The sequence below is a fragment of the Erinaceus europaeus genome, chromosome 12 (genome assembly GCF_950295315.1).
Source record: "Erinaceus europaeus chromosome 12, mEriEur2.1, whole genome shotgun sequence".
Taxonomy (NCBI): Eukaryota; Metazoa; Chordata; class Mammalia; order Eulipotyphla; family Erinaceidae; genus Erinaceus; species Erinaceus europaeus.
This window is the reverse complement of record NC_080173.1, coordinates 47335645-47351312: the sequence shown is the minus strand read 5'-3', so window position 1 is coordinate 47351312 and position 15668 is coordinate 47335645. Positions and strand designations below refer to the sequence as shown.

At 45.0% G+C, this 15668-nt stretch overlaps 1 protein-coding gene across 3 annotated transcripts in view; it reads right to left on the bottom strand.

The window, feature by feature from the left end:
• Nucleotides 1-15266, bottom strand: part of RAB5C (RAB5C, member RAS oncogene family) — a 37825-nt gene extending 22559 nt beyond the window's left edge. Inside the window, exons 1-2 of one of the 3 annotated variants that reach the window (XM_060203501.1) lie at nucleotides 15126-15241; nucleotides 14331-14355 (exon numbers count right to left, since the gene is read on the bottom strand). The gene's annotated coding sequence lies outside the window, so the exon portion shown is untranslated. Of the gene's footprint in view, nucleotides 1-14330; nucleotides 14356-15103 lie in introns of all 3 variants that reach the window. The other 2 variants (XM_007534992.2, XM_060203502.1) reach the window with 2 other exon arrangements.
• Nucleotides 15267-15668: the final 402 nt, after the last annotated feature.

Below are 15668 nucleotides of genomic sequence, written 5' to 3'. Positions count from 1 at the left end.
GTGTCCTGTCAACACTCCCAACCTGTGTTCTCTGCAGACTGATTTCCAAAACCATGAGAATGGAGGGGGACACCACCAGCAGCCAAAACAATCAGCTCTGAGCTGAAGCCCCTAATCAGGCAAGCCATAACCCCTTAAAAATAAGGGGGGGGGGGGTTTGTCAACAACACAAAGTCTTATCTTAAAGTTCAAATACTCTTCCTTCATCTCAAAGCCTCTTTAAAGAAAGGGAAGGAGTAGTTCAGTTGTGGAGAGGGGGAGGGGATAGCAGATAAAGAAACTGGAGTTCCTTTTTAAAAACCCAGGCTGAAAATGCTAGAGGTTTGGACACTGGCTTCATTAATCATCTTCTGAGTAGCTCTGACAGCAAACTGATGACGAAGACAGCAGTTGGGGTTAGGGAGACCGCGCACACCCTCCCCAAACCTGGGATGCTTCTGACAGAGCTACCTGAAGGGGACACACAGAGAGCTGTACATAAAGGCAAGAGGCTTGTAAATCAACTCCTGCTAAGATCCCAAGTTTGTGTTCCCAGCAGGGCTCAAGTTACACATCTTCAGAGGGATGACAGTATACAACAGAAGGATTTAAGCCAGTCAATGATTTAGGATCCTGGATCAAAGTGACAGCCTGCTCTGAGCCCACCTAGAGCCACAAACCCTTCCAAAGGGTGGTACCGTGGGTGGATGGGTCCACTCTCTGAATGGCAGCAAAATAATACTGGCCCTAGGAGGTCAGGCAGCGACACACTACAATGCACAAGAATCTGGGTTCAAGCCCCCAATCCCCACTTGCAGGGGGGAAGCATCACAAGTGGTAAAGTAGTGTTGCAGGACTCTCTATTTCTCTATCTCCTCCTTTCCCTCTCAATTTCTCTATCTTATAAATAAATAAATATTTTAAAAATAAATCTAGTTTTTTTAAAAAAGAATGTTGGCCCAGACCACCTGGACTCTTTTTTACAGGCCACAAGAGGAAGTTTGGCTAAGCACTTAGCACCTGAAAAAGAGAATGACTGTCTTCCCAAACATGGTAATAAGCTTATAGTAACTACCCATTCTGACCATTGTGGGCTCAGTTCAAACAAAAGCAGGCAGAAAAACAAGAAGTATGTATAGCAATAAAGAAGTGGGTGGGGGAGATAGCATAATGGTTATACAAAAAGGTTCTCAAGCCTGAAGCCCCCAAGTCCTGGGTTCAATCCCCCATACCACCATAAACCGGAGCGGAGCAGTGCTTTGGTAAATAAGAAATAGGAGCAAGTGCTAGAATTCTCACAGGGTAAATTTTCCAGGCACATCTCCACAATACTTGAACTCACCCCCAGAACTCTATTAACATAGCTGAGAGGAAGTGTTACTTAACAAGGCAGTGATTCCCAGACTGGGGCAGGAATAGACAAAGGTAGACTGGAGGATCTTAAGAGCTGAAAAGTCGGGGGAATACTCACAATTTAAACAAAACAACAGTTATGCAGGTAGGTCACAAGGAGCTAAAAGAACTCCCACAAACCAAGGTTAAAGACAGTTTGAGGGAGTCGGGCAGTAGCGCAGCGGGTTAAGCACATGTGGTGCAAAGCACAAGGACCAGCATAAGGATCCTGGTTCAAGCCCCCGACTCCCCACCTGCAGGGGAGTCGCTTCACAAGTGGTGAAGCAGGTCTGCAGGTGTCTATCTTTCTCTCCCCCTCTCTGTCTTCCCCTCCTCTCTCCATTTCTCTCTGTCCTATCCAAACACAATGACATCAATAACAACAATAATAACTACAATGAAAAACAGCAAGGGCAACAAAAGGGAATAAAGAAATATAAAATACAGTTTGTACAACAAAACAAAGTAGCAATGAAATATAAACCTAAATGTGAAATATATATCCATGAGTTCATGTATTTATAGCTAGGATATAATAATAATAATAATAATAATAATAATAATAATAATAATAATAATAAATAGCAGTAGGGAGTCGGGCTGTAGCGCAGCGGGTTAAGCGCAGGTGGTGCTAAGCTCAAGGACCGGCGTCAGGATCCCGGTTCGAGCCCCCAGCTCCCCACCTGCAGGCAGGTCCCTTCACAGGCGGTGAAGCAGGTCTGCAGGTGTCTGTCTTTCTCTCCCCCTCTCTGTCTTCCCCTCCTCTCTCCATTTCTCTCTGTCCTATCCAACAACAACAACATCAATAATAACTACAACAATAAAACAACAAGGGCAACAAAAGGGAATAAATAAAATAAAAATTAAAAATAAATAAATAAATAGCAGTGAGAACAGAAAAATCTCTCCAGCCCAAGAATTCCAAATGCCTCTAGCCATCCTGACCTTAAGAAGTAGAAGATAGGGAGTTGGACGGGAGCTCAGCGGGTTAAGTGCAGGTGGCGCGAAGAACAAGGACCAGTGTAAGGATCCCGGTTCGAGCCCCCAGCTCCCCACCTGCAGGGGAGTCGCTTTATAAGTGGGGAAGCAGGTCTGTAGGTATCTATCTTTTTCTCCCCTCTGTCTTCTCCTCCTCCTCTCTCCATTTCTCTGTCCTATCCAACAATGACAACATCAAGAACAACAATAACTACAACAATAAAACAACATGGGCAACAAAAGGGAATAAAAAAATATTTACAAAAAAAAAAAAGTAGAAGATAATCTCCCACTCCTTGAAGAGAGGTACACACGGTGACTTTCTTCCAAAGAGGACAGTACAGATGACAAACTGCACCTTGGCCAGGTGATCAAGGTTGACATTATCGTGTCATGCTGAGTATGTAGTCTCTAGCACTTGACATTGTGACCATGATAAAGACTACTGCTGTAGTCTTCCTCCTAAAACTTAAAAGTGTCACTCTAATTATGAGAAAAACAACAAACAAATCCCCTATGAGGCATACTATAAAACACCTGGCTAGAAGTGCTCAAAAACTCACCAATTTTGTTGTCATGGTCAACAAAAGTCTACAAAACTGTCCTAGACAAAAGGAGTCTAAGGAGACGTGACAACTGAACGTAATGTCAGGTCACAGAACAGAAAAAGGACATTAAATAAAAACTTAAGAGATCTGAATAAAGGATAGATTTTATTTAATAATACGTCAGGGGCTGGGTGGTGGTTCACCCAACTGGACACACAGTTTACCATGTGCAAGCACCTGGGTTCAAGCCCGTAGGCCCCACCTGCAGAAAAGAAAGTTTCACAAGTGGTAAAGCAGTGCTGCAAGTGTCTCTTTTTCTCAATTTGTCTCTATCACTATCAAATAAATTAAATATTTAATAATAATGATGTCAGAGGGCTGAGAAGACAGCAATAATGGTTATGCAAAAATTTTCATACCTGAGGCTCCAAGGTCCCAGATTCAATCCCCAGGACCACCATAAGCCAGAGTTGAGCAGTGCTCTGGCCAATCTCTCATTAAAATGAAATAGTACAAGTTCATTAACAGCGACAAATATATAATACTAGTGTAAAATATGAGTAACAGTGAAAGCTGGGTATAGCTTACCCAATAAAGCATAGACCTTATGTGAGAGATTCTGGATTTGAAGCCAGCACCATACGGAACCAACATGGCTGGTTAAGTAGCATATGGTTTCTTTCCTCTCCATCTACTGCTCTCCTCCCTCTGTCTAAAGGACATAAAGACTGGGAAACTGAGCTGGAGAGACCGTTTGGGGACATCATGCATGTGCAAGGTCCTGGCACCATGTCAAAAAAAAAGGGGGGGGAGCACACTTTGTGACAGAACGAGCTCCAAGGATCCCAGTTACCATAAACTCGTGTTTGTAAACAGTTAATTTTAGGGGCCAGGCAGTGATGCACCTGGTTAAGTGCTCAAATTACAGTGCTCAAGGTCTCAGGTTCAAGCCCCTGGTCCCCACCTATAGGGGGAAAGCTCCATGAGTGGTGAAGCAGGGCTGCAGGTATCTCTCTGTCTCTTTCTCTATGTCTCCCATCCCTCTCAATTTCTGTCTCTATCCAATACTGAATAAATAAAAATATTTTTTTTAAAAAGAGTTAATTTTGTGGTCCGGGAGGTGGTGCAGTGGATAAAGCACTGGACTGTCAACCATGAGGTCCTGAGTTCAATCCCTGGCAGCACATATACCAGAGTGATGTCTGATTCTTTCTCTCCTATCTTTCTCATGAATAAATAAATTCTTTAAAAAAAAAAGTTAATTTTATGCAGAGTACTATGTGGGAAGGAGGTTGTTAGTAGTTATAATAATGCAGCAGGTTTCAGGGGTAAATAGCATAATGATTATGCAAACAGACTGTCATGCCCAAAACTCCAAAGTCCCAGGTTCAATCCCCTGTACCACCATAAGCCACGGCTGAGCAGTGCTCTGATTAAAAAGAAAAAAAAAGGGGGGGAGTTGGGTGGCAGCACAGCGGGTTAAGCGCACATGGCGCAAAGTGCAAGGACCAGCGTAAGGATCCTGATTCAAGCCCCCAGCTCCTCACCTGCAGGGGCGTCGCTTCACAGGTGGTGAAGCAGGTCCGCAAGTGTCTGTCTTTCTCTCTTCCTCTCTGTCTTCCCCTCCTTTCTCCATTTCTCTCTGTCCTATCTAACAACGATGACATCAGTAATAATAATAACTACAACAATAAAAAAAACAAGGACAACAAAAGGGAAAATAAACAAAAAAAGTTTAAAAAATTTTTTTAAAAAGTAGAAAGAAAAGAAAAAGAAGTTGTGACATGTACACAATGGAGCTTTATACAGCTGTAAGAAATGATGCCTCACTCTCCAATGCAGGTCTCCAAATAATGTCATTTCATTATAACACTGCTAAGAATTAAAACACTGATTCCTAGTAGGACCACTGCCTGTGAAATCTGAAGTCTCTCCTGGCTTCATGGATTTTTCTGGCTTCCTTCTACGCCCCAAACACACACATGTTAGACTCACTGGTATATCTCAATTGCCCCAGTCTGAGTGACAGTGTGTGGGGACCCTTCAATGGAAAAGCATCCTGTCCAGGGCTAGTCCCATCTTGGGCCCTGAGGGATCAGAATAAGCTTCAGCCACCTGTTACCCTGAACTGGAGTAAGTGGGTTGGAAAATAAATGAAATAATACACATTATTGGGAGTCGGGCTATAGCGCAGCGGGTTAAGCGCAGGTGGCGCAAAGCACAAGGACCGGCATAAGGATCCCGGTTCGAACCCCGGCTCCCCACCTGCAGGGGAGTCGCTTCACAAGCGGTGAAGCAGGTCTGCAGGTGTCTATCTTTCTCTCCTCCTCTCTGTCTTCCCCTCCCTCTCTCCATTTCTCTCTGTCCTATCCAGCAACGACGACAACAACAATAATAACTACAACAATAAAACAAGGGCAACAAAAGGGAATAAATAAATAAAATATTTAAAAAAAAAAACACATTATTGCACTGCTGAAAATATACAGGGTTTTTATTGGTATGCTTGTTGATATTTTTGTGGCCATAAATACTCAGTTTTGTTTAAAACTATGGTCAAAACTAGCTTCACTATGTGCAGGTCTGTTCAATAAAGTTCCTATTTCCAAGAACCTACTGATGGTGTTAAGTGAGGATTACTGCAGTCTTGAGACAAGAAGATGGGGGGGGCAATTTCACACAAGGTAGAATGTATATGCTACTATGCACAAGAACCTAGGTTCAAGCCCCTGTTCTCACCTGCTGATGGGGAACTTCATGAGCAGTGGAGCAGTGCTGCAGGTGGCTCTCTTTCCCTCCCTATTTCTCTGCCTCTAGCAGAAAAAACAAAACAATAACAAAAATGGTGGAGGGAATATAGCAGAACTAGAGGAGTCATTGTGTAGGCACCAAGGCTCAGCAATTACAAAATAAATAAATAAATAAATAAATAAATAAATAAATAAAGGAAAAACTCTGCAGGCATGGGGCAGGAGAGTTTCAAGAGTTGTGCATTATGCAAGGGAGGGCTGGTCTCACCACTTGCTGGTCTAAACAGCTGCTGGTGTCACTTATTAAGCCCAACCTCACACAAGAATGAGCCTTGGAACTGAATAAAGTTAAGTGACAGGCTGCATGGTTGACACATATAAGGACCATGTACTACTACATCTAGCAGCAAAAGTTTATAAAAAGGAGGCAGAGGAGAGGAGGAGAAAGAGGAGAAGACTGAGCCCTGCACACTTGCACAGATACAACCACTTCTTGGCTCCTGGTAATCCTGGCCTGGGGTGGTTGTGGCCTCACCACAGTTGACCGAGCACAGCTACCAGACACGCATGCTGCACAAGCTGGTCAACAGGACTATGCCTGCCTTTTCCCAGGAAACCTTCACTGGACATGGAGGTCCCAAAAGTTCTAGCCCCCTGAAGTCTGGTTTGTGACCTGCTCCTCTTCACCCCATCATACATTGCCGGGATAGCCTGAGGGTACTTCTTCCCGAGCTAGTGCTCTCTGGCTTGGAGAGAACTCAACTGGAGCCGATCTAGGCTGCTGCGTGGGAGAGGGATCAGGAACTCGTGCCACACTAACTTCCGCAGGAGATACACTCTGGAACTCTCGGAGCCGGAAAGCAATTTCCAAGTGTCTTTAATCAGAAGAGCAGCTGTTTTTATACTCTCCAAGTAGGGTGGAAACAGGATGTGATATAGAGAGGGTGGAGAGAAAAGTGATTGGTGAAAATCAGAGTGTGACAAGGAGGGGGCGGAACAGGCAAGAATCCTATCACTGAACCACTAATGCCCTGGAGGGAGTGCTTTATGTAAATGTAAAAGTGATTTATGTAAATAGACCAAAGCTTTGGATCAGTAAATCCCTATATAGGCATATGTTTAAGCAGAAGCCAGGGGGAGGTGGCAACTACCCAACATCTCCCCCTTTCTTTTTAACTTTTTGCCATAGTATCAGGAGTGCGGGGCACTTTGTGAGGCAGGGAGACTGATAAGAGGCACACCTTTTTGGGGGTTCTACTGTCCCTCCTTGCTCAACCTCTCCGTGGAAAGAGAGACTAACAGGATTGACACACCCCTCAGGCTCAAGCCCTTCCAAGCTCAACCATATCCTCACAATTCCCCAACATCTTCCTCTTACTTAATGGCCATATATAACTGGGTCAATGTCTGTAAAAGGCTTCATCTCTGTCAGGGGAATGGCAGTGTAGGGGTGAACAGAAACCTGTTGGGAAAAAAGCAGAATGATAGTGTGTAAGTGTCTTCAAAAAGAACTAGCACAAGACAGGGAGGGATAAGTAAGAGTAGCAAGAGACAGAGTGAGCCTGATGGGTGGAGGAGTGGGGGCCTGATAAGCCGAGGGGCTAGAGGGGTGATCTGGCATTGCAAATTCCCGAGTCAGCTGGCAGAAAGTTCTATGAACTGCTACAGTCATTCTTCAAGAAGTCCAGCAGTATAAAAGGAGTGTCCAGCAAGTTCTATAGGAGCATCAGTCCAATGTCAACGGCCAGGAAATAAATGCCACACGTCTATCTTGATGGAGGAGGACGGCCACTGGAACTTTTCTTCTCTGTAGAGAGTGACCTGGAACCGCCAAAACATGGTGGGCGAAACAGGAGCAGGAAGAGCAGACACCGATGGTTGAGAGAAAGGCAGTAGGAAAGTCTTGTCCTTTGGAGTCTGTGAATCAGGTTCTCCAGATCGTGTCAGGTCACATCATGGGTTTCGGGGGATGGCTGTAATTGTGGGTGATGTCAGAGGTCAGGGGTCCAAGATGGATTTCTGGGGATTCTATATGAGCAGATGCTTCTTTATGGGAAGGCTTGTCATAGCTGTAGTCAATTACTTATGAAAAAACTTTGTAACAAATTAGAAGTTTACTACAACTGATAACTCAATGATTATAATTGGTTTAGGTATCTTTATAATTTTGTGTAAAGGTAATCTTATGTGACCTCATGTAGCAGTCTCTATATAGAAAAATTTTCATACCGAATTTAAGTCTCATATATTGATTCTTAACTATTTTTACATTGGGTTTTTAAGCAAACTCAGGTTACTAGAGTCAACACATTTTAGTGACAATTTTTTTTTTTTTGGTACATTTACAATATCAGATTGATGCCAAATTTGTTGTGCCTGTAATACATACTGCAACATCCATCCTAGTTACTGGTCTGTTCTCCTATTTGTGAGCGACTTTCTGGTGAATGGATGGAAGAAATGGCCTGAGCTTTGGGATCAGAGAGATGTAAGGGGACTCCCAGGCTTACAACATCCAAACTGTGGGAGCTTCCAAGTGTGTGTATGCATGTACAAACTATTGTATTTACTGTCAAATGTAAAACATTAATTCCCCAATAAAGAAATTTAAAAAAAAAAAGTGTGTGTTACAGGAGTTGGGCTGACACTTGCTTGAAGGACAGGTTAGAACACCCTTTCCTAGAATGTCCTGTCCTCTCCTTCAATACTAGATTGCAGTCTACCACAGAGGTCACCAGGGCAGGTCCGGGACATAGAGAAATGAAGCAGAATTAGGATCGGCACTCCTAAGAGAGTCACACCAAATGAGAGAGGAAAACACAAAGAGGGAAAGTCCTCAGACTACCTGGGGGAAGGGAAGGCTTCAAAGAGGAAATGTGCTCTGGGAGAAAATGGGGAGATGTAGGAGACCCTGGCAGGTAAGGTAGACGTGAGCCTTTTGGGCTGAGGGAAAGCAGAAGGGGGCCAAGAAGTGGTTGTACCTGTGCAAGTGTGCAAGGCTCAGTCTTCTCCTCTTTCTCCTCCTCTCCTCTGCCTCTTTCTTGTAAACTTTTGTTGCTAGACGTAGTAGTACACGGTCCTCATATGTGTCAACCATGCAGCCTGTCACTTAGCTTTATCCAGTTCCAAGGCTCATTCTTGTGTGAGGTTGGGCTTAATAAGTGACACCAGCAGCTGTTTAGACCCAGGGACGCAACCAGGAGGGCCTGTGCTCATTCAGTATCTAAGCACAGACTTGCAATTCTGACCCTTGCTCTGCCATTTTAACCAGAGCCCCTCACTAGAACACAAGGATTCAACACAGTGCGCTCTCGCGTTCTCTCTCCCTCTTTTTCTTTGCCTCCAGGGTTATTGCTGGGGCTTGGTGCCTGCACCATGAATCCACTGCTCCTGGAGGCCATTCTTCCCATTTTGTTGCCCTTGTTGCTGTTATTGTTATTGCTGCTACTGCTGTTGCTGAATAAGACAGAAAGAAATCCAGAGGGGAGGGGAAGACAGAAAGAGTCTGGAGAGAAAGACAGACACCTGCAGACCTGCTTCACCACCTGTGAAGCGACCTCACATGCAGATAGGGAGCCAGGGGCTCAAACCAGGATCCTTACGCCAGTCCTTGAGCTTCACACCATGTGCACTTAACCCAATGTGCTACCACCCCCGCCCCCTTTTTTCAACCAGAGCACTGTTCAACTCTGGCTTATAGTGGTACAAGGGATTGAACCTGGGACTTTGGAGCCACAGGCATTAGTCTCCTTGCATAACCATTATGCTGTCTACCCCTGCCTGACAGAGCTCTTCTCTTAGGAATGTTTTGAGGATTAAAGGAGTCAGTAGGGGCCAAGCAGTGGCACACCTGGTTAAGCACACACACTACAGTGCGCAAGGACCCAGGTTCAAACCTCTGGTCCCCACCTACAGGGGGAAATTTTCAGGAGCAGTGAAGCAGGTCTACAGGTGTCTCTGTCTCTCTCTCTCCCTCTCTATCTCCCCCACCCTTCGCAATTTCTCTATCTCTAGCCAATAATAAATTTTAAAAAAAGAAAACAACAACAAAAAAAAAACATGGGAGAAAAACACACACACACACACACACACACACTAAAGGAGTCAGTACGTGTAAAAGGTTAAAGAAAAAGCTTTTTTTTTTTTTGGGGGGGTCATCTTCAAGTTTTTCCAGATAGAGGCAGCGAGGCAGAGAGGGAGGGAAAGAAATCACGACACTCAAGCTTCCTTTAGTAGAGCAGGGACTAGCCTTAACCCTGGGTCCTGCATATGACAAAGTAGCACACTATCCAAGTGATAATACTACTTTGCCAGCCCTTTTTATCCCTTTGGCGTCACAGAACAAACTGAAACCCGCATTACATGTGAACCATGCACTCTACCATTGAACTATATCTGTCCCTTAAATAGCTTAGCTTTTGCTTACATTGGTGGTCTTATATGTAGGAGATATGAATATTTACTCTGAAAACCAATTACATTATATATTACATGGCTACAGAAATCGAGAGGGATAGAGAGGGTGAGAGGCAGAGAGACACCTGCTTCACCAATTGTGAAGCTTTTTTTTTTTTCTTATATTACATGGCTACTGATGCAAAGAACTCCTTAAGAAAAATTCAGGGAGTCGGGCTGTAGCGCAGTGGGTTAAGCGCAGGTGGCACAAAGCACAAGGACCGGCATAAGGATCCCAGTTCGAACCCCGGCTCCCTACCTGCAGGGGAGTCGCTTCACAGGAGGTGAAGCAGGTCTGCAGGTGTCTATCTTTCTCTCCTCCTCTCTGTCTTCCCCTCCTCTCTCCATTTCTCTCTGTCCTATCCAACAATGACAACAACAATAATAACTACAACAATAAAACAACAAGGGCAATAAATAAATAAAATAAATATTTAAATAAAAAAAAGAAAAATTCAATTCCCTTCTGCAAGGTTCCAGGTAGCACTATTTCCTGGTTTTAGGGTCATCCTAGTTTACAAGTTTTACCTGAAGCGGTGCAGCTCAAGCAGCTCCAACAAAATGTACCCCAAGGGGTGAGAAAATGCAAAATCCCAGAAATCTGAGAACCAGACCTAAAGCAGCCTGCTACAGCCAAAACATTTTCTTCAAGTTTCTGCTTTTAACTTAAATTCATGTAAACTTGTGTTCCCATCTATTATAGATCCAGGACTGTTAGTAAGAAGATGCTTAAAACCAAGTAAGGTGGTCCGGGAGGTGGTGCAGTAATAAAGCTTTGGCTTCTTAAGCATGAGGTCCCGAGTTTGATCCCTGGCAGCACATGTGCCAGTGATGTCTGGTTCTTTCTCTCTCCTCCTATCTTCCTCATAAATAAATAAAATCTTTAAAAAAAAAAAAAAACTGGGGCTGGGTGGTGGTGGACTTGGTTGAGTACACGTTACAATGTGCAAGGACCCAGGTTCGAGCCCCCAGTCCCCACCTGCAAAGGGAAAGCTTCACAAGAGGTGAAGCAGTGCTGCACGTGTCTCTCTGACTCTCACCCTCTCTATCCCTCTCGATTTCTGTCTCTATGCAATAAATAAATAAATAAATAAATATAATTAAAAAATTAAAAAAAAAAAAAAAGAGTAAGGCGGAGTGCCTGGAGGATGCTAATACCTCACTCACTCAATCTGTGCTTTGGGTATCCACAGCACATGATTCCACGGGGTCAACGAGCCCCCAAAGGAGAAGTACAATAATGACCTTAGCTCTCTCTTCAACTCTGTTCAGTATCTATGGAATAAGACAACATTTTAAAATACTGAAGTATATAGGGTATCACAGCCACACTAAGCTGACTGAAAATTCTGATGCATTTACAAAGCCCCACGGACTATTTTGTGGGTCTCTATTCTGTGCCAGAGTGGACTGATTCATTTACCTTTTGTTTCTAATTCTGCTTCTCCATTTTAGTGGAAGAAACAGGCTAAGTGAAGCTACACACTGGTGAATGGGGAAGCTCAAGAGACAACACAGGCCTGGGTGTGCCTTTCACCTCATCATACTGCCTCTGTTTACTGGGCAAGAATTAGAGGGGGGAAAAAAGCTTCTTTCTAGGAAGCACTTGTTTGGTGGAGCTAACTTTAAATATATGGGCCTGCTCTGTTTTCATGTAAATTCAAGTAAAAGGTAAGACTGCCACCTTCAAGGAGGCAGCACCAACACGAAAGCAGGAGGCTAAGGAGAGAATGGCCTGTTTGTTTCCTATACCTTTAGCCTTGCCCATAAGCTTGCTCAGAGGGACCCCTAAGATTACCCACTTTTACTTTCATTTTCAAGGCATCATACTTTTAAGTTCCCCAGAAATGAATGGCATGCAGATGTCAGCAAACTCTCAGGCTCTGAAGAGCACTGACTTGGCACTCACAACTTGGCGCCCAGAGGCAAAGGAGAGAGTGGTGAAGAGGACAGAGAGTGGGGTAGAGGTGGGGAAGAAAACAAAAGCAAAGGAAGAGTGCCAATGAGAAAGAATGCACTTGGCCTGTGCGTGCTCACCTGCATGCTCATCCTTTCATTAAGCAGACTGAATGAGCGCCCACTATTAGGGAAGCTGAGGCATGTTCAATCCCTGATCTCAAACTCCATGCCCCAGTCCTACCACCTTCTAACTACACCATCTAAGACAAAACTACTTAAACTCCTTCAGCACGATCTCTAAGGTGAAGCTACAAGGTCCACACTTTCTTCTAGGACTCTTATGAGGAATATACATAAAAGGAACTTTGCAGGCTTGGGAGATAGCTCAGCATGTTATAGCACTAAATTTGTATGCTTGGCATCCCAGAGGTTGCAGGTTCAATCCCCAGAACCACTAGAGATGAACAGGGCTCTGATAGCTTTCTCTCATTGTCATTACTAATAAATAAATCTGGGGGAAAAAAAAACAACTTGGCAATTTTAAAATTATTTATAAAATCTGTCACTACTGGGAGTCGGGCGGTAGCGCAGCGGTGGCGCAAAGCACAAGGACTGGCGTAAGGATTCCAGTTCAAGCCCCCGGCTCCCCACCTGCAGGGGAGTCACTTCACAGGCTGTGAAGCAGGTCTGCAGGTGTCTATCTTTCTCTCCCCCTCTCTGTCTTCCCCTCCTCTCTCCATTTGTCTCTCTCCTATCCAACAAAAATGACATCAATAACTACAACAATAAAACAAGGATAACAAAAATAAATAAATATTAAAAAAAAAAACTTGTCACTACTGACCTTCTATAGTATAAAGGCAGAAAAAGACCAACTTATTAGAAACGGCAAAAAAGGAGAGGAATGGCAGCAGAGAGGAGTGACTTCTGCAGTGTCAGAGATATCTGTTTGAGCTCTGTCATCTTTAAGTGTCAGAGGCGCTGTCTAACCTGACATAATAGTGCCTTCTTTAACTCTCTGAAAGAGACAGTTTTTTTGTTGTTGTGTTTTAGTTTGATTCAGAATCAGAGCTGAGAGAGGATGTGCAGAAAAATAGGGTCCCCTCAGAATGCGGGCGAGCTCTATCCTAGGACTCCTGAAGAGTTCCAGAAATGACAGCCCACCACTGAGGAGGTCATTTTGGCCGGGGACCAGCAGCTCGTGAGCAATGAGTCCTCTCCCTCAGAAGAACAGGCCAACCAGATCAGATAAACCAGGTTGGATGCATAAGTCTCCTACAATCCCACTGCAATGGCCATACATACAGAAAGCTTGTGATCTGACTGTCAAGCCTTATAAGAAAGGTTCTGTTTTGTTTTTAGTTTAGAAAAAAAAACAAACAATGAAATAGCCATCCAGGTTGAATATGAGCTAGGCACTGAGTTTGAACCTGTTATCATGAAACAATGTCTCTCTCCATTCTCTCTCTCTCAAAAAAGAAATGCATCACAGGTCTAATTCAAAAGACTGTAGGAATCAGACACAGGTGAGACTGTCCAGGAGCAACCAAAATAATACCAAGGTAAAAAAAAAAAAAAAAACCTTTAGCACTTAAAAGTAGCATCTAAGGGCAGCCAAAGTGCCCCCAGAACATGAAGAGCCACAGAAATGCCCCAAGATTGCATGGTTTTCCTTCCCTTCCTCCACTATAGATAGCAAGGGTCATTCAAGGCTCAAAGAGTCTGGCTACTCTCAATGCGGTAAGTCAGTGACCTGTACTTTGGTCATATAATAAAGAAACCCTCAGCTTGATCTGAGACAGCAGCCATTTCACACATGTAAGCCCAAAGCAACAAAGATCATTGGAAGGGCTGGAAGTGGGGAGGGGTAGATAGCATAATGGATATGCAAAGAGATTTTCATGCCTGAGGCTCTGAAATCCCAGGTTCAATCCCCTGTACCACCATAAACCATAGCTGGTCAGTGCTCTGGTAAGAAAGAAAACAAGAAAGGCTGGAAGCACTAGCACTTTGAGGCATGTATGCAATTCCTTGAGCTACAGAAACTAGGATATTAAGAAGCCAGTGGTGCCATTATGATCTCAACTTCTTCCTCTGTAATCTACAATTTGTCCAAGTCTACAAGGGACTGGAAACAGATTCTGGGACTAGAAGTGCTATGGACCTGTTGAACAGGATGGTGTGTGTGTGTGTGTGTGTGTGTGTGTGTGAGTCCAATGTCCTTCAATCTTAAGACTCCTCATTTTTGGTCTTTTTCTACACTCTACAGATCAGCAGACAGCAGTCCCAGGAGGAGCAGTCCTTCTGAGGCAGCTTGAAAACCACTCACGTGCTGTGGGAGGACAGTGCTGAGCCTGGAGCAAGGGGGAGGGGGAGGAGGAGAAAGAGAAGATAATGAATGGGCAGCTCCACTCTGATCTATGATCTGTAGGCTAGGATTAAGCAAACATCAGCTAAATTCTTCAAAGGCAGGAAGAGAGATATACTCAGAACAACACAACTAGAGAAGAACATAACTGGAGAAGAGGACTGGGGCAGAGGGGGCATGAAAGGGAAAGAGTTCACTCCCAAAAAGTAACCCAAACGTTAAATTCTGCTAAGACTCTAGTTGGTTCTCTGGCTTGAAAGAGAGGAAGTAAGGAGCTGTAGGAGTATGTGCATGTGGAACGGTCTTTCCCAGGACCCCACCCCTCAAAATAATCGAGATAAAATTTCTATAGAGCTAGAGGGAACAACTTTTTTTTTTCTTTGTGGGACGAGGGGAAGGAAAATGATGACCCACCCACAGCACTTCGCCACCTCTAAATGAGGAGGGGTAGGCTTCTTCACACCTGGCAATGATTCCTCCAATTCTGGGAGCAGAGGGAACGGAACTTAGGGTCTCTTCCTCCCACAACTGGACTGGACAGGTCACGGGGGAATCATGAGGTGCTCATGAAGGCCAGGGAAGGGAAAGAAAGAAGGGTCCCCACTTTGGCCCGATGCCTGGGGAGCCCCTTAAAGGGGGGCTACGGGTCGGGGGAGGGGTCAGTATCCCCCTAAGTCAGGGTTGGGTGAGAGGAAAGTCTGTCCCGGAAAGGCTGCAACGCGAGCGAGACACACGTTCCGGCACAGGCACACTCACGGCGACTCCGGGACTGCGGCGTTACTTGGGACACGGGTTCTGACCGGCTCCGCTCCTCTCCCCCCCCGGCGGTGTCCCAGGCTCCGGCCTCCACTTCCGCCTTTCAGCCGCTCCGGATCCGGATATCCACCTCCGACCCGCCCCTCAATCCGCCAGGTGACTGACAGGGCAGCTGGACCAATGAAAATCACTCTTGGCTGCCTCACTGGTGACGCAAGTCGAGGGCGCCAGAGAGGCGGGAGAGTGCGCCCAAAGGCTTACGGGACTTGTAGTTCTTGACTCTGGGATGAGCCGGCGGCGCTCTGGGACTCCAGATAGGGTGGAGCCGTCTTCTGGCTAGGCGGAGCCCGGCCGAGAACTTTTTAGAGCTGGCCTGCCAAACGCGTCACCCCGGGTGTCAAAACTTTGGGAGCGCGTAAACAGAAGGTTGTGTGTGCAAAACCGAGAAAAGGAGAATACGGTGTGAATCAGTGTGCACAAGAGACCGCGTAGACCAGTCGTATATTCGCTAACCGGAGACGCCCCAGTCTTCACCTTGGGGTC